This window comes from Carlito syrichta, unplaced genomic scaffold, assembly GCF_000164805.1.
Source record: "Carlito syrichta isolate Samal-C Ts95f unplaced genomic scaffold, Tarsius_syrichta-2.0.1 Scaffold146042, whole genome shotgun sequence".
In the NCBI taxonomy this organism is placed as follows: Eukaryota; Metazoa; Chordata; class Mammalia; order Primates; family Tarsiidae; genus Carlito; species Carlito syrichta.
Window position 1 is genome coordinate 101,475 of NW_007090138.1, and position 25,016 is coordinate 126,490.

Sequence of the window (25,016 nt, forward strand, 5' to 3'; positions counted from 1 at the left end):
TCAGCCTCCCAATGTGCTGGGATTACGGGCTGAGCTACCAAGCCCAGTCTCTAAGATCTATAGTTGATGTTCTATGTTTAAGTCTTTGATCCATTTAGAGTTGACTTTTGTGTATGGTGATAGGTAGGGGTCTTGTTTTAATCTTTTGCAGTTGTCAACCAGTTTTCCCAGCACAATTTACTGAATATGTTCTCCTCCCCAGTGGTTGGTGGTGGAGGCTTTGTCCAAGATGAGTTGTTGAGAAATTGAGGTTTTGCTTCTGGAATCTCTATCCTGTTCCATTGCTCTCTATGCCTGTTCCTGTGCCAATACCAGCATGTTTTGATTATTGTAGCTTTATAATAAAATTTAAAGTCTGGAAGTGTGTGATACCTCCTGTTTTGTTTTTTGGGAGCTTTTTTGTTAGGGATTGTTTTGGCTATTCATGGTCGTTTATGTTTCCATATGAATTCCTGTATTGTCGTTTCCAGATCTGAGAAGAATGCTGCTGGTAATTTAATGGGTATTGCATTAAATCTGTAGATTGCCTTGGGTAGTATGGACATCTTAACAATGTTGATTCTTCTAATCCATGAGCAAAGAATATTTTTCCAATTGTTTGTAGCATCTTCGATTTATTTGAACAGTGTTTTGTAGTTTTCTTTTCTTTCTTTTCTTTTTTTTTTTTTTTTACGTTGGAGTCTCACTCTGTTGCCCAGACTAGAGTGCGGTGGCTGCTCCCAGCCACTGGAGTCTTGACCTGCTGGGCTCTGGAGATCCTTCCCCTCAGTTTTCCAAGTAACCAGAACTACAGGCGCACGCTACCATGCCCAAATAATTTTTGATTTATTGTAGAGATGAGGTCTCACCAAGTACCCCAGGTGGGTCTCGAACCCATGGACTCAGACAATCTACTTGCCTCAGCCTCCCAAAGTGCTGGGATTACAGGCTGAGCCACCAAACCCGGCCAATTGTCTTCTTTCTGTGCAAAAGTTTTTAGTTTGCACAATAATCCCATTTGTCTAATTTTGCTTTTGTCGCCTGTGCTTTTGAGATTATATCCAGGAAATCATTGCCCAGACCAATGTTATGAAGCTTATTTATATGTCTACTTCCAGTAGTTTCATAGCTTTGAGTCTTACATTTAAGCTTTTAATTCATTTCGAATTGAGTCTCTTTTCTTGTGAGGGATAAGATAATTCTTCTGCCTGCAGAGATCCAGTTTTCCCACATCATTTATTAAATAAACTCTCTTTTCCCCATTGTGTGTGCTTAACAACTTTGTAAAAAAAATTAGTTGACTATATGTGCAGATGGAGTTCTAAGGCCTTTATTCTGTTCCATTGCTCTATATGTCTCTTTTTTATGCCAGTACCATGCTGTTTAGATTATTATAACTTTGTAATATATTTTGAAGTCAAATAATGTGATGCCTCAAGCTTTGTCCTTTTGGTTCAATATTGCTGTAGCTGTTGGGGGTCTTTCACTTCATTTAAATTTTAGGATTTTTTTCTAATTCTGGGAAGAAGGTCATTGATAGTATGATAAGGATTGCATTGAATTTATAGATTGATTTGCATAGTATGAACATTTTCATAATATTAATTCTTCTAATCCATAAAAATGGACTATCTTTCCATCTGTTTGTGTCTTCTTCAATTTCTGTCATCAACGTTTTATAGTTGGCTGGGCTCAGTGGCTCAGCCTGTAATCCCAGCACTTTGGTAGGCCAAGCCAAGTGGATTGTCTGAGCCTATGGGTTCAAGACCAGCCCGGGCAACTTGACAAGACCTCGTCTCTACAATAAATCAAAAATTAGCCACATGTGGTAGCACGTGCCTGTAGTTCTAGCTACTTGGAAGGCTGAGGCAAAAGGATGACTGGAGCCCAGCAGGTCAATGCTGGGGTGGCTTGGCTGTGAGCGTGCTACTGCACTCCAGCCTGGGTGACAGAGTGAGACTCTAACTCATAAAGAAAAAAAAGTTTTACAGTTTTTCAGTGTACAGCTATTTCCCCTCCTTATTTAGATTTATTTCTAAGTATTTCTTTTTTAGCAATTATAAATGGGATGTTTTTATTTCTTTTTTAGATACAAAAATACTACTGATTTTTATATGCTGATTTTATATGCTGATTTCAACTTTACTGAATGTGTTTATCAGTTCCAATAGTTTTTTGGTGAAGGAAAAATTTAATTTCTCTTTTTACACCAAATTTGAGTGCCTTTTATTTCTTTCTGATGCCTAATTGCTCTAGTTTGGACTTCCAGTATTATGCTGAATGGAAGCGGCAAAAGTGGTCATCCATGTGTTGTTCCAGATTTTAGAGAAGATATTTTCAACTTTTCCCCCATTTAATATGAAGCTAATTGTGGGTTTGCCATATATGGCCTTTTTTTTTTTTTTAGTTACATTTATTCCATACCTAATTTGTTGAGACTTTTTATCATAAAGAAATGTTGAATGTCATTAAGTTCATTTTCTGCACCTATTGAAATGATCATATGGTTTTTGTCCTTCATTCTGTTAATGTGCCATATCACATTTAATCATTTGCATATGTGAAACCATCCTTGCATCCCTGGAATGAATCCCATTTCAGCAAGGTGGATGATCTTTTTAATGTGCTGTTGAACTGAGTTTCCTAGTTTTTTGTGGAAGATTTTGCATATATGTTCTTTAGTCCATTTGACCTTTATTTCTCCTTATTGTTGCTACTTCCTTGCCTGATTTTGTCATCAAAGTAATGCTGGCCCCATGGAATGAGTTTGAAACAATTTCCTCTCTTACAATTTTTTGGAATAGTTTGAAAATAACGTTCTTCTTTTCTAAGTATTTAATAGAACTCAGCAGTAAAGTCATCAGGTTTGGACTTTCCATTGATGGGATACTTTTCATTAATAATTCAATTCTCTTATTATTGATCCATTCAAATTTTCTGTTTATTCATAATTCAATCTTGGTAGATTTTAAGTGTCCAGGAATTTATCTATTTCTGCTAGATTATCTAATTTGTTGGCATATCATTGTTTATAATAGCCTCTGGTAGCCCTTTTTATTCCTATGGTATCCATTGTAATGTCTCCTTTTTCCCCTCTGATTTTATTTATTTGGGCCTATTTTTTTTCCTTAGTCTACCTAAAGTTTTATCAATCTTCTTCATCTTTTCAAAAAGCAAAAATGTATTGTATTGATCTTTTATTGATTGTTTAGAGGGTAGGTTTTTTTTTTTAGTTTTGTGTTTATTTCCAGTCTTATTCTTATAATTTCCTTCCTTACACTACTTTCGGACTTTGTTTTTGTTTTTCAAGTTCTTTGAGGTACAACATTAAGTTATTTGAGCTCCTTCTTCTTTTTTGATGCAGGTGCTTATTGCTATAAACTTCCAAGTACTGCTTTTGTTGTATTCTGTATGTTTTGGTATGTAGTATTTCTATTTTCATTTGTCTCCAGAGATTTTTTTAAATTTCCCTTTTGATTCATTGGTATTCAGAAGCATGTTGTTTAATTTCCATGTATTTGTAAAATTTCTGAAGTTCCTGCTATCATTAATTTCTAGTTCTATACCATTATAGTCAGAAAAGTTACTTAATATAATTTCAGTCTTCTTAATTTTTTTCACACTTATTTTGGGCCTAATATATGATCCATCCTGGAGAATGTTCCAGGTGTAGTTGTCAAAACTACATTTTCTTCCATTGTTGGGAGAAATGTTCTGTAAATGTCTGTTACATCCATCTGGTCTAGAATCCAGTTGAAATACAATGCTTCTTTGTCGATGTTCTGACTGCCTGATCTGTTCATTGCTGAATGAGGTTCTTGACATTTCCTACCATTATTACATTGCTGTCTATCTCATCCTTTAGATCTATTAATATTTGCTTTATATATTTAGGTGTTCTAATTTCATGTGAATTTATATCTATAATTTTTATATTACCTTGCTATATTGACACCCACCCTTATTCTTTGTTTCTAAGCGACTCCAGATGATCTAACCCTACCAATATTCCCACTATTTCTCATTGAATAAAAAAGAATGAGCATCCTATAAGGGGTCTAAGAAGGGTGGAGAAGTGGAATATCATCTTCCAATTTACCTTCCAAATGTAGAAACTGCAGGACCAGGAGAATATCCTGCGTGTGATGCTGTGCCAGCTTGAGAGAGGGTTAGTGTGGTCAAACAGAACCTTTCCTGTTACCATTCAATCATAACTTTTCTCGGTTCTGTAGCTCAAGGGAATGTATCAGCCTCACTCCCAAGCTCTGGGATATTTGGAATGGTATTTTTGCCTGTGGTTAATTGCTGGTTGAATTTCTGTGGAGGAAATGTGAAGCCAGAGAACGTATATTTTGCCATCTGGCTGACATAGCCTTATAGCATTCTTCTTTAGCATTTCTTGCAGGGAAAATCTAGTCATGACAAACCTCTTCAGATTTTATTTATCTGGAAATGTTTTAAATTTTCCCTTACTTTTGAAGGGCAGTTTTGCCAGATATAAAATTCTTAGATGACAGGTTTTTTTGGTTTTTGTTTTTCTCGTTTAGAAATTTGAAAATACCAACCCACCGCCTTCTGGCTTCCAAAGCTTCTGATGAGAAATCTGTTGATAATCTGACTGAGAATTCTTTATATGTGTGTTTTGTGTTTGTTTGTTTGTCTGTCTGTCTGTCTTCTGGCTGCTTTTGAGATTCCCTCTTTATCTTTCAATGCTTAATTATATGTTTCAATGTAAATCTCTTTGAATTCATCTTACTCAGGAATTGCTAGCTTTTTGAGTGTGGATATTCATGCCTTTCACCAAACATGGAAAGCCTTCAGTCATTATTTCTTTTTTTTTTTTTTTTTTTTTTGAGTTGGAGTCTCACTTGGTCGCCTAGACTGGAGTGCAGTGGCCGCTCCCAGCCACCGCAGCCTCGACCTGCTGGGCTCCGGCGATCCTTCCACCTCAGCCTTCCGAGAAGCCGGAATTACAGGCATGCACTACCACGCCTGGCTGATTTTTGATTTATTGTAGAGATAAGGTCTCGCTGCCCAGGCGGGTCTCGAACCGTCATTATTTCTTCAAGTAATCTTTACTACTTCCTTTTTTGACTCTGGGACTGTCACACTGTGTATGATGTGGTCCCACATTTCCTTTAAGCGGTGCTCACTTTCTTCACTTTTTTTCTTTCTGTTCTTCAGATTCAATACTCTTGATGTTCACTAATTATTCTTCCTACTCAAATCTGCATTTGAATTTCACTAGCAAAGTTTTAGCCAAGCCTAGTGGTTCACTCCTGTAATCCAAGCACTATGGGAGGCCAAGGTGGAAGGAATGCTTGAGGTCAGGTGTTCGAGGCCAGTATGGGCAACAAAGGGAGACATTATCTCTATAAAAAATAGAAAAAATTAGCCAGGCGTGGTGGTGGGTTCCTGTAGCCCTAGTTACTCAGAAGGCTGAAGCAGGAGGATCATTTGAGTCCAGGAGTTCAAGGCTACAGTGAGTCATGATCATGCCTCTGCATTCCAGCCTGGGTGACAGAGTGAAACCTTGTCTCAAAAAAAAAGTTTCATTTCAGTTATTGTAATGCTTAGATCTAGATGAATTTCTTTTTGGTTTCTCTTTAGAGTTTATATTTCTTTATTTATATTTCCACTTTGGTCATATATTGTCTTCCTGACCTTTCCACTTCTCCTCTTGTTCTTTGAGCAGCCTTATGATAGTTGTTTTAAAGTCTTTTTAGTAGGTTTGTCATCTAGTCTCTCTCAATAACAGTTTTCATTGTTGTTGCTTTTTTTAAATGGGTCATGTGTTCCTTTTTCTTTGAATGTCTTGTGATTTTTTTTTTTTGAAAACTGGACATTTAAATGTGATAATGTGGTAATTCTGAAAATCAGATTATTCCCTTTTCCCAGACTTTACTGTTTTTGTTTGTTTGTTTAGCTCGGGTTTTGATCCTTATAGGGTTTTGTCTCTGTGCCAAGAATGAGCCTGAGGTATAAACCTGAGGTTTCCTCAGGTTTTTTCTGAGCCTGTTCCTCATCCTGGGCTTGTTTAGTGACTTTCCAATTTTCCCTGTGTATGCAGTTGCTTTTGAATGTCCTAGTCTTTAGTTCTGAGTCCCAAAAAGAGGGGCAAAAAAAATAATAATGAATTAGTGTGTGGGAAAAGCTCTGGCACTTTAATTTGCTTCAGCTGTAGAGGGAAAAAATTGCAATATTGGGGACTGAGGGAGTGCAACAATGGCTGTTTGCCTCTGTCTGCAACCCCATGATCAAAAGCAGCAGTCAGAACCCAGAACACAGATTCTGATATTAGGGGGAAAAGGTTCTTGTTGCCCACCCTGGCTCCCACAAGCTAAAAGCAAACTGTTCCTGTAGTTCACTTACTGCCTACCACCGGAATGGGGATGGGAGATGGGAAGCAGCTAGCCAGAAAGGAGCTGAAATTGACCAAAATTAACCACAATTTACTGACCAAGCATTCCCATGGAAGTTGCAAACCTTCAAAATACTCCAAAGTTCAAAAATATTTACCTGAGACAGATTATGCCAGTGTAACTGTTATCTAGATGGGGAGACAGATTCTTTCTTTCTTTCTTTCTTTCTTTCTTTCTTTCTTTCTTTCTTTCTTTCTTTCTTTCTTCCTTCCTTCCTTCCTTCCTTCCTTTCTTTCTTTCTTTCTTCCTTCCTTTTTTTTTGAGTCAGGGTCTCACTGTCGCCAAGGCTAGAGTGCAGTGGCACAATCACAGTTCACTGCAAGTTCCATTTCCTGGGCTCAGGGGATCCTTCTGCCTCAGTCTCTTGAGCAGTTGGTACTACAGGGTGTGAGCCACTGGGCCTGACAGGGAGACAGATTCTTAATGCTTCTCCCAGATTGGATGCCAGTGTTATTTTTGAACAAGTTATTTAACCTTCATGAACCTGAGTTTATCCATCTATAAAGTACATGACAACATGCATCCCATAAGTCTGTTATGAAGATCAAATAAAAATAATCCAAATAAACTTAGATCAATTCCTAGCATAAGGTAATCATTCAATAAATGCTAGCTATAATTGTAATAGTAAAAAATAGTATCTATCTCCTTTATCATTTAATTCATTTAATGGTAATTTTTAGTGGTAATATATTAATCTTTTTACATTTGTGAAAATTAAGGATAAATAGATTTAAGCTCTGTTTGGAATTATCCTAATTCCAAACCCATTGTTCTTCCAACAAGAATATCCTGGAGTGTTTTATTCTTAACTTGATTAAGAAGCCAAATATGGGGGGCAGGGATTAACACACTAGGGTAATTTTTGTTACTCACTGGTTTGTGAATTCAAAGCACTTTAATGGTGTGGTCTTGCTCTTAAGATAGAGTAGGCAGTTAGAGTGACTAAGGAATCTCTAGGAATGTTTTCACCTTAAAAAGTCAGTTTCTGTTCCTTAATTTTTTAAACACATAAGATTTTAATTAAAATAACATTGGATAGTCATTATAAAGTACAATATATCTTTAGAAGATATTGAAAATGCACACTATAAATAGAAGCTCATTGATTGCAATTGAGCAAGCAGTTCTTCACTTTGATAACTTCTAGACCTAAAGCCCATGTCCAACTAGTACTTAAAGAGATAGAATGCATAATAGGGGAAGAGAGTTAACCTTGAACATGGTAAAGATCTATCTAAAGGCAGAGTACATAGTCATAGCCTCTGAAAGAGACAAGCAGCTCTGGGGGAAAAAAAGAGAGAGATTTCCAATAGTCGCTTTCATAACCTCCCACGTCTTCCTGGGGTGGGTTTTGCCTACTACAGATAGACACTGGGTGAGTGCATATACCAAGGTTTCAGTAGTGCAGCAGTTATTGTGGCTACAATGTCCCTAGCAGCCTGTACCCATCTGTGGGCATCACTGGAAAATTCCTAGTGCTTCCCTCTACTGCTTTTTTTTTTTTGGCCTGATGATGCCAGTGCAACTTCCTGGTCTTCATTGCTATCTTCAGGAATACTCTACTATCAATGCTTACCAGCCTAAAACTGCCAGAAATATCCCTGCAGTTAAAAGTGAAAAAAAATGAAATTTATTAAACTTGTTGAAGCAAGACATACAGAGCACCACAGGGATTTTAGTTCATGTTTGGTGATTTGAAAAAGAATTCAAGGAAGTAAAGGCCTATCTATACTAGGTGCTGTCCCACAGCTAGGGTAATTTGATGAATGAGCACCAATAACTTTTTATCAAGGAGGTAGAATTAAGAGAGAAGGATTGTAATTGTAATTGATCAGTGCCCAATGACAGTAAGAAGCGGTGGTCACATAATGTTAACTAGAGAAGGAAGATGCTTGGTATTTTTATGGTTGTGGGTGAACTTGGTTTTATCTCTGTTGCAGGACACTTTTACAAGATCAACTTGTTTTCTTCTTGTTGCATTGTGGTCATGGAGAGTCTTCACCCAATATTGATATTCTACAGAATTATGTTCCACAAAAGAATACCACAGCCTGACTGTTAGCAAGTAGGCTAGCTCCCTGAAGGCTGTCAGGGACTTTTATTCTTTCTTGTGATTACTCAACCTTTTTTCTCCTTTGGCAATAAGAGAGGGATACAATGAGAATCAATGTGGGTGATGTAAGATGACATGGAATGATGTATTCTTATGGAAGAAAAGTCTCTTTAAGAAGATGAAGTTATCAGAAGTGTCATAATTAAAGAGACATATAAATGTGGGCACCGAGGGCAGGAAAATTCATCATGTTGCTTAGTCATAGCAATGCAGGCAGTAGAGTACAGATTGAAGGTGGTACCTGTACTCCAGAAGCTTATAGACTAAAAGATAAAACAGATAATACCACTATCATCATCATATATGCTACATGACACTAAGTTCTCTTGTGAAAGCATGGAAAAGGTTGAAATTTATTCTCATGTTGATTTATATCATGAGATTTTGCTTTATTCAATTCTAAAACTAAACACTTGTTTAAAATGAATATAATCTTTCATTTTCAAGATAGCCAATTGAGAACAAACACCAGACTCTACTCTTGGCCCTCAAACTCCAGAACACCTTAGAAATTAATTTTTAAAGAACATAAATTAAATCCATAAAAAGACATACATGAATTTATTTAAATGATAGATAAATTTTTATTAGACACTATGGAGTTTTAAATGACCCTTTTAAAGTTTACTTCTGTTTTCCCTGCCATTATCTGAGCCAACTGAGATAAGACAAAATGAATTAGAAGATGGAGAAGTGTCAGCTCTACCACTGATAAATATCTTTATGGTGGATGTGACTTAATTGAGCAGTAACAATTATTTCCTGATTCAAATCCCAGAATGAAGCACTTAAACCATCTAGCTGCCTGCCAAGACCTCCCCACTTGGAAATCAGCTCCTCTAAAATGTAAGACATAAAGTAGTGGGATATAATGCATTTTCTTTAGGAAGTGGAATCTCAAAGAAAAGAGAGAAGGGAAGGGGCAAAGCTATATGCATTCAATTGTCCTAAATAGATTGACTAGCTCAGCCATTCCTCCTTTTGAATGGAATGAATAATGAAACCAAGAGAAATCAAGAGTGTTAGAGTCACAGATGAATTTACTCTGAAATACAAAGTCAGAAGAAAGGAGGTTCTTCTACTCCAGATACACTAAAACCCTGAAAGAATACCTGGGACTGAGAACAGACAATATGTCATAGGTCATGGAGCAAGCCCAATGATATTCCATAATAAGGCAGATTTCCACAGTGGTAGCAGTCATGTTAGTCGACTCATGTCTTCCAGCCACCAGGCTAGGCAGAAACAGAAGCATCCATTGTAAAACTGAAGCAGTGCTTGGCGCAGAGATACAAGGCTGTAGCTAGAAGACTGACAATTCTCTGGAGGATTAGAAGTCAAAATCAAATGACCAGACTCTAGTGTATTATGTCTATGTCAAGCCTATCTCACCCTCCTTCTTATTGAAAACTGCATGGAGCATAAGGCTCAGGAGCTGATTCCACCCCTTGTTTCTAGCCAGGCTGCACAAGCAGAGGCAATAAACAGTCTACTAAGGGATATTAACTTCAAGGATCGTCTCAAAATCCATAATAACTATACTGTGGAAGAGCAACTACACCATGAAATAGACAGAGGGTAACAGCAAGAGCACAACAAACTGAAGAATTTACAACTGAAAAAAAAACAATTAAAAAGCAGTCACAAAGAACTTTAAAATAAGTTACCTTTAATATCTTCAGAGAAATAAAAGAGAGTATTGGTTCCATGAAATAGGAAGAAGTAATTAAGAAGTAAGAGGTGGTTATTATCAAGCAAAGCATATAGCTAAGAGCACAAACAACCTGTGCTGAAATCCTGGCTCCAACATTTGCTAGTTACCTCCAGAGCAAATTACTTAACCAATCTGCATCTTCGTTTTTCCATCTGTAAAATGGAGACAGTCACAGCACTTATCACATATAAGGATTAAATGATTTCATGTTTGTAAAATTTGAATGATATCTGACCCATAAGGGTTTGTTAAAATAAAGGAACAAATCGAAAATCCTGAAAATAACAATCATGATTTTTGACATTCAAAATTGTGTGAGTGAGCTGAAAAACAGAATGAGAGAAGGCAAAGAGGATGCTAATGAGTAGGAAGAATGTAGAAAATGGAAGAGAAATGAAGAGCATGAAGAAACAAATAAGATACCAGAAGAATAGACAGAAAGAAGCTACAATGTATCTATTAAACATAGAGAACAGTGGGGGAATGATAGGCAATATTTAAAGAAGAAATAACCTCAAATTTCCTATAGCTAAGGAAAGTAATAGAGTTTGAATGAGATGACTCTAGGAGTGGTAAGCACGATACATCTTTTAGTATTTTTTTAAGATGTGGGGTACAATTCAGGGTTAAGTACATAAATGGTCATTGTACAGGTGAGGTTTGGGTCTCCCATTGGTCTTCACTTCACCTGGTTTGGGATCAGGTACCCATATTAATATTATATAGCACAATAAATCTTTTTTTAAATCCTTTTCACATTTTAATGGAATTCAAGAACATTTTTTAAAAAGAGAGTATGTTTAACAAAGCACTACAAAAGAGGAGAAAATAATATTTTAAACAGAATAGAACAAGAGTTTTTATCAACACAATTGGAATAAAGAAGATAATGAATGCAGTAATATTTTTTAAATGAACAAAGCTGCTTTGAAAATTAACTCTGACTTAAAGTGACCATCTCATCAATTTTATAAATAACTTAGTGCAATACTAGGAATATAGGTAGTATTCAAGATTCTTACTTTTCTTCTCATGTATAAGGAGATGTTTGGAAGGATGCTAGCTAAAATACTATCTCTGGATGGTAAGATTTTATTTTATTTTTATTGTATTCTTTGTGCTTTCCTGTATTGTTTGATTTATTTGTACAGTAAGCATGTATCATTTTTACAAAACAAGTTTTTAAAATATTCTCTGAGAAACATCAGTATTTTAAAATTATTAAAAGAAAATTTCATAATTTTTGTTTGTTTTTTAGAGACAGGGTCTCACTCTGTATTATCAAGCTGGAGTGCAGTGACACTATCATAGTTTATTGTAACCTCAAACTCCTGGGTTCAAGCAATCAGAGATCATTTTTAATAACTTCAAAATAAAGAAGGTTTTTATTAAGAAACATGTTCAATCACACACACTACAGGAAGTTAAAATTTAATAATCCTAATGGACAAAAACCACTATAAATAAAGTTAAATAAACAGTGGCAGACTTAGAGGAGGTATTTGCAGTATATATTTTAATTGTTTACCAGTCAGTAAGAAAAAGATAACCCAATAAAAATGATCAAATAATGAAAATGAGTTCATAGAAGAAGCAGTACAATTAACCATGAAATACAGAAAATTGTTTTCAACCCCTAGTCAGTATACTTTTAATCAAAACAATAATGACATATCTCTCACAAGACTGGTAGCTATTTTAAAGTTTTTCAACATCAAACATCGGAAGAATGTAGGAACCAGAAATTATCATACTCCTCAAGTAAGAGAACAACCACTTTCCAGGGTAATTTGGATCACTCTAAACAGAAACGTGCAACCTCTGTAATCTACTAACGCCAACTCAGAGAAAGACTTACACCAAGGGACAGGCACAGCACCATTCATTGCTACTAATCCTTTATAGAAATAGTAATCATAGTATTCCATTGTTACTAATACTGAAAAAATGAACAACATAAATGCCAATCAGCAAAAAGGATACATAAAACAGGCATATTCATATAAAATAATACTATACAGCTGTTCAAAAATCTGAATTAGGCTTACAGGTATTAAAATGGAGAGCCCACAAAATTATATTGCTTACTAAAAAGTTACAGGAGTTCAAAACATATATAAGAGATATAAAGTATGGCACTATTGGAGTTAAAAAAATAAACAATGCAGCATTGCATATTTATATGCATAAATATACATATTTATGCATATAATTATTGCAAAGGCAATATAACAAACCAATCTCTAGAGAAAGAGAGAGAGCACATGTTTGGGGAAAAGAGAGGCATATGATATCAAAGTTGGGACTTAAAGTGTGTTTAGTTTTATTTGAAACGTGTGCACAATTTGTGTTATAAACTAATTAAAATTTATTTTAAAAATTAACTTTTTAAAAAGACAAGTTTAACTCAGTACTTGTTTTTTTTTTAAATCACATGTGCTAAAAGAGATATCATCAATACATAACTAAATTGCAAAACAGATTAACTGGAGAAGGAGTAGCAGGAGAAGGAAGAAGAAAGGAGGAGGAAAAATAGGATGAAGAGAAGGAAGAAGAAAAACAACCAGAATAAGAACAAAAAGAATAAATACTAGCACTAGCCGCGATCGTCATTAGGGGAACTCTCATTCTGGAGCGATCACACTCATAGGAAGGATCAAAAGACATCATGAAAGAGGTATCATTTGATTTGGGCTCACTAGTGGTATTTTCTTCTAGCTAAATTTTGACCCAAACTTTCACAGTCACATCTCAGAACCAGCCATTATCAATAACTCCGAAATCTCCCTGTAAGAATCATTGCCTTCCAGACTAGCACCTCGTCTCCTTTTCCAAATTATGAATCTGATACCTCCCTCAAAACTGAGCTCTCCAATTCATCATCTTAACGTCTTGTTTTGTAAACTACAAATCTGAAATGAGCACTTAATACTGCTGAGCAAATATTTCTTTGCTAAGGTTATTTTCCTGCTCTCCTCCTTCTGGACCTCCCACATTCCTTTTTCTATCACCTCCCTTCGTTAATGCTTCAGAACTTTACTTCATTTTTTCATCCAACAAATATTTATGGTGAGACTACCCAGTGGAATTCATGACATTAAATATGAATTCTTTCCAGAAGCACTGCTTGAAAGAAAAACAGATGTGGAAATTACAAAACAGAAAAATAAGGTCAAGAAAGGACTTTCAGTGAGAAATATAAAAGCAGACAAAAAATCCTCAACAAATCTATAAACCTTTTTCCTATCTATGCCTGTATTTTTAGTCTGATCGAAAGTAATCATCAAGAAGTGACCAACCACTTCGCATATGTTCTGAATCTTATTATCTTTCAGTTTCTCAAGGACACTGCTCACACTCTATTCCCCCTGCTTCTTCAAGTTTCCACTGCTACATGATTCAGTTACACAGCCACAAAGAACAAACTTATGAACTTCACAGCAACTTGGATGGCCTTAGAGTCTATAATTCTGAGTGATCTATCACAGAAACAAAGAACCGAGTATCACATGTTTTCATTCATAAGCGGACCTTGAACAATTATCGTAATACTATAAGAAAAGGATGGGTAGTAGTGGAAACTGCCGGGGGACGACGGGGGTTGAAGGCGTGAGGGATTGGCAGTAGTGGGAAACTGCCAGGGGAGGTGGGAGAACACCTCATCAACAAGGGTACCTACATAATGAACATTTCTATACCTCACCGTTCTTCCACTGCCCCATGCTTTATAAACTAACCATATATCACCTACTCCAAGAAAGAAACCTTTCTTGAACTCACATTTCTCTCTATCCCTCGTGATCCCAAAATACCTCAAGAGTTTTTTTACAACATCAGCCTCCAGCTCCTCGCTCACTATCTACTTTTTATTTTTAATTTTTTATTTTGAGGATGTGGGGTACAATTTAGGGTTAGATATACAAATGTTCATTATGCAGGTACCTTTGTGGATGAGGTGTGCCCCCACCTGGCAGTTCCCACTACTGCCAATCCCGCTTCCCACTCCACCCCCGCTTATCTACTTTTTATAACTTGTATCTATTTCTCATCCAACACCACCACTGCATGAAATCTTTCAAGGTTATTAATGGTGTGCAATTTGCTAAAGCCAGTAGATATATTTCTGATATTCAGTCTGCAACATTCTGCAAATTTAAACACTAGTGACTTCATGATATTCTTTTTTCTTTTGGCTTTCTTAATCCCTACTCTGGATACCTTGCTTAATTCTCTGGCTATTCCTTAGTTCCTTCAGCTTTATCAGAGTTTTAACATGGGCCCTCTACTCTTCTTTCTCCGTACTTTCTCCTTACACGTTCTTCCACTGCCCCATTCTTTATAAACTAACCATATATCACCTACTCCAAAATTCACACCTCCATCCCTGTTCTCTTTTTTAAACTCCATATTCCAACTGTCTGTTTAATTTCCTCAGCAGATACCAAATAGGCATTTAGCAAAAAGAATAAACTAAAATACTATCCAATGTAAATATTCTCTTTTAGTAATTCCCATTTATCCAACAGCTCTATTATTCTTAAAACCAGACTGTGAGAACAAGCCTCATATTCTTAAGAAAGAGAAGTTACAAAAGAACCCAGGGGGGAATAATTTAAATTTTTGACTATGCATTCCATTATAGGGTTTTACAAGCCTTAGCTTTAAAATGAAAAACTAGATAGATAAAAAAGGAAAATGTTTTCAATGAATTCTAAAAGGTTCAACTTTATTTTTAAATGTGGTACATATACACGATGAAATATTATGCAGCCATAAAGAAGGACAAAATTATGAACTTCACAGCAACTTGGATGGACTTAGAGGCTATAATATTGAGTGATCTATCACAGAAACAAAGAACCGAATATCACATGTGCTTGCTCATAAGACGACCTTGAACAACTATCGTAATACTATAAGAAAGGGATTGGCAGTAGTGGGAAACTGCCAGGGGTGGGGAGCACATCTCATCAGCAAGGATACCTACATAACGATCATTTGTATACCTAAACCTGAATTGTACCCCACATATTTAAAATAAAACAATTTTTTAAAAAGAAAAGCTCAACCCCAAAGACTGAGAGAATACAGTTTATGCCATAAGTGATAGATTAACAAATAAACGCTGGTGAAAATGGTGATTTTCCTAACATACAGAGAAAAGACAAAAGAATGTTCTGATCTGGAGGAGGATTATTTGTAAGGATAGAAAACAGAGAATTAGAGAATTCAACTTGTTCTAGAGCCCTGCCTTTACCACCTGCTCACCTCATTCCCTCACTCCAGAGGACAACTCTCTATGGGGGTATAAATCAAAGATATGATTGGGAATCCAAAACAATGAGAGATCTGACTTCTCATCTGGCTGGAATTCTGGAATGAGACACCTCAAAGAGCAGCCCAGAGACCCCATGGAATAGCTACCATGCAAGAGAAATACTAGTTAAGCAGTGCTAAGCAAAGAGAGAAACTGAGGTGGTCTTGCAAAATGTGGGAGAGATACAAAATGGAGTGCAGGAGACTAAGGGAGTTGAGAACTTCTGTGAGGCCAGAGGCACCAGTGCTACATGCAGGAAGCGGGCTCTCTAGTTTCCTGTGGCAACAATCCTGGCCAGAAACCAGGGAGATAATGAAGTTCGGTCCAGGAGCCCGAGCTAAGATATGGGCAGTGATGGGTTCAGAACATGTGAATGGGGCTCAAGGTTCATATATGTTGGCATACTCTTGAAGAAAATGATAGAAAATTGCAAATAAAAATAAGAAATTCAAGCAAATAATTAGATTGGAAACTCACTAAAAATGTAGAAAGTTTTAAAAGCTGACAATACCACAAACATGATAAAATTCAAAAAGATAATATTTTTGTTAGTTAACTCCCTGCCAAGCCTTTTGTAATACTTTACAAAGTTGCAGATTGCATAATTTTGGAATGCCTGATCAGTTGATAACAATTTTGGATTACCATTTTCTATAAGGAAAGGAGATAGCAATTAAATCTTTTCTCTAACATAATTAATCAAAATTTAATTATTTTTATTGATATTTTAAAATTTGTTTCAGTTTTGCAAAGTGATCTTAAAATTGACATGTAAATGTTCAAGATTGTCAAATTTGGGATATTTTCTGTCAATATCTTTTCTTATGTGAGCTATAAGTTTTATACGGAATTCATGTATCATATAAATAAAATGCAATTCAATACATCGGGATGTATAAAAGATGTGATTTCACATCCAGACGTGCTCACGGCAATAGTACTATAACACAGTTATGCTTTGAAATGCAATAATTCTGATAAATTCTATTTCAAAAAAATTACCTTCAAAAAAGGGTTATAGTCCATGAATAATTGCATTTTACACTGTGCAATCAGCTCTAGCCATGATAAGAAGAGAACTGTCTTGACTAGAATCGATAAAAACCAAATCCTCCACTTGCAAAAATGTGTGTCTGATGATTAGAATATTTTCTCACAGACTAGATCCTGGTTCTGACATTTCAAACCTCATTTCTCTCCCGCTCACATATTTCTGATGTAGCCTGTATAGTACATTTATATTCTCTCTCTCTCTCTCTCTCTCTCTCTCTCTCTCTCTCTCTCTCTCTCTCTCTCTCTCTCTCCCCCCCCCCCACTTGTCTCCTTTTCCTCTCTGTCCTTTTTTGAAACTTGGTCCTTCTCTGCTTTCAACATTCTTCCCATTTTGCATCATAGCACAAGCAATCTCATCTACTTGCATGATTGGAATTACCATCTAGAGTCTGATGACCCACAAATGAATGGTTCCAGCTAAACTTCAGACAAATATTCAACTGCTTAATGGATCTGTTTCCTTTGTCCCACAACATAGTACATTCAGTGTTGGATTTATTATCAACACCAAATCTACTTTTCCCTCTCCCTTCTCTATTAGATCATGATACTACCATCTGTCCATGTGTTCGTGTTCTTTCATCTTCTTTTACCATTTACTTATAAAAAAAAGTTAAATTTTGTTGGTCCTTCCTCCCAATTATCACAACTCTCCATTTGTTATATTTTCTTAAATGATTTAATGATTATTTTGCTGTTCTCATGGTGGTAGTGGTGGTGATGGTGAAGGGATGAGAAAGAATAAGTGCACTTTGAGAAGTATTGCCTTTAAGAAGCCAACAGGACAAGCAGGTGCAAATACCCCCCAAAAAAGAGTAGAAACTGTAGTCCCAAAGCTTAAATAGACAGACTGTGAGTCAGTTGCATAAAACTGATAGGTTCAAGTCATAGATTGTAAGAAAATAAAGCAAAGGATATAAAACTAACTCAACTCTCCTTTAAACCACTATGTTTCTGTTGAAGCATTCAGTATAATGAGAAAATGTCTCAAGATTTCCACAATACTCTCAGCACAGCCATCTTTGAACAGAAGATAAGAAAACTTTGCATGCTTACCTTGATATAGCTAGAAAGTAGGCAGAGAATTGCTGGGACAAACTACTTACAACATGATTGGCAATGTACTCACCCTACAGCCCAGAAGGCACATTTTCATTTTAAGTGGAAACTGAAGAGATGAAGCCGGGAAGCTTTCAATAGTTACACCTTTCTGTGCCTCAGATCCTTCACCATAAAACCAAGTGATTAGACAAGGCAATCTCAGAAGGCTCTTCTGGATCTTACTCTGCATTATTCCATGACCTTCTATGACCAAAGGTTTTTTTGTTTTTTGTTTTTTAAATTTAACAACAAATTGAGAAGGCAAAACCAAATATTCCTTCCTTGTTTTTTACTTCAAAAGTTGCTGCTTCCTAAGAACAATTGTTTTATGTTACCACAATAAAATAACACAATCTTTATTCCCTTATTCAATTCCATTCAATAAACATTTGCTGGTGCCCATTTTAGGCTGGGTTCTGTGCTGAATAAATGATTTTCCTCTATTTTTTATTTTTTTTAATTTTTCCCTTCATGTTACCTTTCATATTTACATATATTGAGTGATTACATGTACAACTTCACCAAAAGTGTTTATGAAGCTTTATATTGTTGTACTAAGTACAGAAAAAAGATAATTTTACTAAGGGGTATGCCCTCTAAAATTTAATAATTGATAGTACATTAAATTTTAGATAGCTTCTGTAAAAGGCAGTTTTCTAATATTAATAACGGTGGTATTATTTTATCACATTTCGAAGTTGTCTTCTTTGCTGTTCCTTCCATATTAAAGAAGTAGCTAGGATTATATCATTATTTGAAGTTACAGAAAATGCATATTTTTTTATGTATAAAATGCCGAGATCTTAAAATATAAGAAATTACCTGTTCTCTTAGAAGTTCTAAATTTGAAAGCTAAGCTATTTCTAAGTTCTAAAAGCCAGTTCTTTAGAATAAAAGCAAAACATTATTATCTATAAAAGTGAGATGAATACTCTGATGCTGTTTCCACAGTTGTTTGATCCAAAAAGTAAATATTCTATGTATTTGCAAAACAAAAACCTGTCACAGATAAGAATATTTCCTCAAATTATAACTGTGTATATATCTATATATCTGAGATATATACCTCTCAGAGAATATAGCATAGTAATATTTTTCTATAATTCATAAATATTATTTATCACAGAATACAGAAATCAAAGAAGTAAAATATGATTTTTCAAATAAACTTCTGATAAGTGCTGTTTATGTCCTGAAGTAAAATTTTCAGAAATCAAATAAAACAGAAAATAGACACTTCCAAAAAGCATAATACAAAAATGGATAAACAAGTTGCCCAGAAAGGAAGCATCTTTCATTTCCTTTTCTATACCCAGAAGAGTGGTACATTGTCATGTGACCATATTCTCTCTCCATCCTCCACTCTAGCTTCCAATTTCAAAATGAGAAATCAAATAAAAGAATTGTCCTTTTAAAAAAATGAGGATTTGAAAAATGCAGACAACAAAATAAGAGAAATAAAGAAGATAGGCATGTAAAGTCAAAGGAGAATGAGACCATAAGATTTGCAGAAGAGTTAGTACAAAAGAAATATATGCCATTATATTCTGTGCAATCATTAAACAGGAATGCAAATTTTAGTCTGATTTTTTTCCTAGCAACAAATGCAAAAATAAATGCAAGATTAGTTATTCATTTCACATTTTCTATGTACAAAGTTCAGCATGACTCTAAGAAAAGCAAAATTTCCTGTTCTGAGAGATACTTTACTCACAAGTTTTCATTAAGGGAACATAGAAGAGGAAGAAAGTAGAGAACAGGAAAGGACAGAAAGTCAAAGAGGATGTAGATAGAAAGAGAGTGATACTCAATCAAAAAGGCTTGTGGTCATCCCACTGTGGTGACACATAGAGATGGAAACAGCCACTTGACTTCTGGAAGCTCTGTGTTTAATCTCCTGGAAGCTTCTTCCTGTCTTGTGTTTTGAGGCAAACTCGCAAGTAATAGTCACTTTCCTGTCTGTGGAGCTCAGAGGTCTAAGATCACTACTCTCTCCCTTTGCTTGTTGGAAATGAGCATATAACATCACTTTGAAATAAATGTAAATGAAACTTTTTAGGGTTAAACTGCTTTAATCATAAAACAAAACTAGCTTCACTAACCCTAGTAGAAAACATAATAGAAAATAACAAACTAATATATGGTCTCTTTCTATGTTAATACCAAATGAGAGTATAATCACACTACCTTTCAAGAGGGGGATATTTATTTAGAGCTCCCTTCCTCCTCCCCCTTCCTCCTCCTCCTGCTCCTTCTTATTCTTATTTTCTCTCTCTCTCTCTCTCTCTCTCTCTCTCTCTCTCTGTGTGTGTGTGTGTGTGTGTGTGTGTGTGTGTATATCTGTCTGTCTGTCTCTGTATGTGTGTCTCTGTCTCTGTCTCATACACACATACATATGTAAGCACCCACCTGGGATATCAGAATGGAATGGATAATAATGGACAGATTCAGGTAGGAACTCATCTGACCACTTTTGTTGTCTAAATAATCACCTGAAATGTAGGACAAGTGTCTTTATTACACTGAGTTTATCCAATCAATTAAGAATATTAAGAGGTAACACTAGGAGGTTTTTTTTTTTTCTTGATTAAAAATGTGGGCTTCTATGTGAGGGTATGTGGATATAAAAGTCATGACAAATGCAATAAGTGTACCTTTCCAAGCACAATGCTGAACACATAAAAGAAGCTCATTGAATCCTTAGTGAATCAGATATCCTTCTTCACTACATTTGTTAAAACTAGAGTAGACAGAAAAATCAGCCCCAAAAGAAGAGAGAGGTCTTCTGTCCATCCCAAATGACTCTATAGTGAATTCCTGAAAAAGGCAGTTGAGCAATGTGACGGGCATGATGTGGTATGAAATCAACAAGCTACGTTCTAAAATGCATTCCTCTTTTCTGGCACTCCTGGTCAGTTTTATTTCTGGACTGAGATACAGTGATCGTAATTCAAAGAATTAACTCAAAAACAAAAGAAACCAAAGTTTGCAAAACCCATCAGGTGTACACAAATAATTTATTCATGTGACTTCATTTAGCACAAGTTGCTCAAAATCAATGACATTCTGGTAAGTAATAATAGTTGAAGAAGTGATGTGACGAATAGGTCTGCAGATGAATAGGAATTATTTTAAAACCATAAAAAAGGAAAGATGTTCACACACAAAGAAAGAACGGGGGGCTGATGACGAATGGGCTAAATGCCTCTTTCCCAACATGTCTGGAAGATCCATGAAAGTCCTGAAGAGAATCCAATTTTTTGGAAAAAAGGAATGACACGGTAATTCATTCAGATACATAAAACAAAAACCTACTCAATCATATAGAACAAATTTAAAGAAATACCTACTACAAAAATGTCAATGGGATAATTAGTCTGAAAGAAAGAAACAGCTTGGGCCACTGCCTTGGGAAGAAGGCAGTACCCAATTCAGTGGGTACTGTAGGAAGGGTCACTGTCAGGAAGGCCCTTTGAGCTCAGATGACACTGTCTGAGGACACCGCATATCCCACCCAGATCACTTTGCCATGAAACACATTCATAACACAGGAAGAAGCGACAGGCACATAGGATGAAAAAAGATTGTGTTTTAGTAGCCAGGAGTTCTACTCAGACCCACTCAGGCAAATTTAATAGCAAAGATAATTTTTCCTTCAGGTCAACTCTTTGGTTCATTTGCTAACTCCGGGTTGTATACTCCTTTCCATGCCTTGTAGTGTTACTCTGACCATTCACTTAACTTTGCTCAGGCAACATTTATACCACCATATCAGAAAAGAACAGAATGAAGAGCTGTGTCTGCTGCGCTACATACCCTTTTCTGCTCAGTCCATCTCTTCAGACTAAAGCCTTTGAGTACGGGCTGGAAGCAGCTAGCGTTCCCAAACCCTTAGTCTTGTATCATTCTCTTTCACATAGGAAATTACTAAACCCTCTCTTATCTGTGGCTATGATTCAAAGTATGAGTAATTGGGATAAGAATATTGACTATCTTTAGAGGAAGTCTTGTTAAATAAACTGAGAAGAATCAAACAGCATAGTTTCTATAACATGCCCATTAAAATTGGTTTTCTAGAGATTCGGTTTTCTTTTTTATTATCTCTATTTTAATTTTTTAAATTGAAAGATAAAATCATATATATTTCTCATAAACAGCACTATGTTTTGAAATACATATACATGTGGGATATATATGTATTTCATATATATATATTATAATACATATACAGTGTGGAATATTAAAAATGTCCTTTCATGATGTTGGACCCTAACCTAATTTTTTTCACAAACACCTCATTCTGGGGAAGGAAATGATTTTTTAAAAAACTGAAATAAACACACATTGTAAATATCTAGTGCTGAGATAAGTATGAAGAAAAGGTTAGACGTATGATGAGTCAGAAGCCTGACTATAAAGAAGCTATTATTTTACATAAAACACTCTGTTAAAGGTAAGACACAAACAGTAAGGTCTGCTGGGTAGGAAACTGACTAATGCATTGGAGTGTGACTTTAGATCATGGAGGTCTAAAATCAATGATGTATCTAGCAAAAGTCATTTTTCTGCTTTCAGGGAGAAAATTCTGCTCATAAAAAAATCAAATTTTTTTTAACTTCTTGAGCATCAAGTTCAATTATTCTAAAAACTTAATATCATGTTTTTAATTTTGATTTTTGTTTATTTTTGTACTTTGGAGTATCTTGTCTAAATTTTTTTTTATATTTGTCATATTTAGAGTCTTCACTGAAATCAAGGTGGTTTATCTTCTCAAGTTAAAAGCCTTTCTCTGCTCTTCCTTTAAAATTATTTTAGAAAGTAAAACTTCTAAAGCAAGTCAAAAAAGCTCCCAAGTCTGAAAACAGAGAGATTTCCTATTGGCAACAAAACTTCTGCAAGCATTGCAGGCCAAATCAGGTATCAGAATTTTAGAACTCAAATGGGTCTATAATACTATGTCCTCCAACAAACAGCCATCTTGAGCTGAAAGAGTTATACTCTCAGCCTCATATGACAGAAAAACAGTAAACACAAGCTGAAGTTTGAAAAGAGCATACTGTACTGTGTAAATAAAAAGTTCAAGGAGGATCTGGCTTCAAATATGGAATTCTTTCTCACTCTCTCAAATCCACATCCTCTAGCTTGGGTCCATTTTCAGACAGACTCTTCCAGCCACTATATACCATGCATCTACCCAAGTTTGGGTCCTGTGGGAAAATTAATAAACTCTTTCTCCATTGGCTCTAATTGAAACATGAGACCATCTTTAGCCATTTACTGTGGCCCCAATCACTTAATATCTTGATGTCCTAAACTAGTAATAGATGCCATTGCAAAGCACATGAACTAAGAATAGGAATGAGTGGTTTCCTGAAGTGAAATTGAAGTACTATTAATCAGTTAAGGTAAATACATATGGAATGTAAAAAAAAAAAAAAGATGTCCAATATCTGCAAGATATACTTTCACCACCATCAGAGAAAACTTATTATTGTAAATGTACCTGCTTATCTCTTCTACTTGATACTTCTAATTTATATGGGCTTTGAATACACATAACGCTCCTAGATACTTACCCAGGGGGAAAAAATCATATGTTCATGTAACGACTGGTACATGAATGCTCATAACCATTAATTTGCAATAGCCCAAAACTGCATGCAATTTAATTCCCATTTTTAGATGAATAGATGAGCATATTGTGGTATACCCATACAGTGGAATACGACTTGGCAATAAAAAGAAATTCTTGATATATGCAACAGCAAGGATGAATCTCAAAATAATTACACTGAGTGAAAGAAAAAAGTTTGTACTGAATGATTCTATTTGCATAAAGTTCTTAAAAATACTAACTAATCTATAAAGACAGAAAGCAAAAAGGAGTAATGATTGCCTAAGGAACAGTGGCAGGGTTGGTTGAGTCAGGTAGGAGCTAGGAGGAAAAGTTAAGGAGCTGCACAAGAAAAGTTTTGAGGGTGATTGATATGTTTATGATCTTGATCAGGGACTGGCATTTTTTTTCCTGTAAAGAGTAACATAGTAAATATTTTAGGTTTTGCAGGCCATCTAATTTCTGTTGCAACTACTCAACTTCACCTTTGTAGGACCTATAGAGAAGGCTTTAAAAATGAGTGTGTCCTTTGGGAGGCTGAGGTGAGTGGATTACCTGAGCCCGCGGGTTCGAGACCCGCCTGGGCAGCGAGACCTCATCTCTACAATAAATAAAAAAATCAGCTGGGCGTGGTAGCACATGCCTGTAATTCCAGCTACTTGGAAGGCTAAGGCGGAAGGATCACCAGAGCACAGCAGGTCAAGGCTGCGGTGGCCGGAAGCAGCCACTGCACTCCAGTCTGGGCGACAGAGTGAGACTCCAACTCAAAAAAAAAGAGTGTGTCTGTGTTTTAATAAAACTGTTTACAAAAACAAACAGTGGACAAATTGGGTCTACAGGCCACGGTTTACCAATCCTTGATCTTGATTATGGTGATGGTTTCCCAGAAGTATACATACGTCAAAACTTATCAAATTATAGACTTTAATAACAAGACATTTATTACACATCAATCATACCTCAATGAAGCTATTAAAAAATAAAAACAAAGCAATCATATGTTCCTCATCATGGATTGGATAAAGTCTAATCTCCTTACCATGACATACACACCTTGCTCCTTCCTCCTGTGTACTGGCCTTCTCTATTTCTTCCCTGGAAGATCCATTGCCATTCCCTGGTGAAATGTGCCAGACACACACATCATGCCATCTCAACTCTACAACTCTGTTGGGGCTCTCTCTATTCTCTCTCTTTCTGGAATGACCTGCTCCCACCAACTGTCAAACTCATCCTCTTGCTAGTATTTTAATATTAAACTTGGGCATCCGCACTTCCAGGATGCCTTCCGTATCTTTTTTCTAGTTCCTTGGCCTTTTTACCTTGTGAGATACCTCATCTCTATGCCCCCTTCATAGCCTGTGTGTTCATATATGTACACACATGTACACACTTGTACTATTATAGGATTTGATAATTTTCACATATTTATATATCTAAAATTTTCTCTTACCTACTTAGAATTATTATCCAGTTCTCTGCCTCTACTACTTGATTGGGATCTCCCTGTGTCTATTCTACCTATCATAGTGATCCACACATTAAAAAAAAAAAAAACTCAACAAATCAGCATTGTTGCTATTCTACAGAGAAGAAAACTAGTAGACAGAGAAATCATATATTTAGCCCATAGGCACAAGATTGTAAACAGCTAGCCTTGTACTGGAAAAGAGTTGTACGTCTAACTCAAATGTTCTCTT

At 35.8% G+C, this 25,016-nt stretch overlaps 1 protein-coding gene across 4 annotated transcripts in view; it reads left to right on the forward strand.

The window, feature by feature from the left end:
- The window catches only part of OPRM1 (opioid receptor mu 1), a 229,683-nt gene that overhangs the window by 49,848 nt on the left and 154,819 nt on the right, over positions 1 to 25,016 (forward strand). The window lies entirely within an intron of this gene.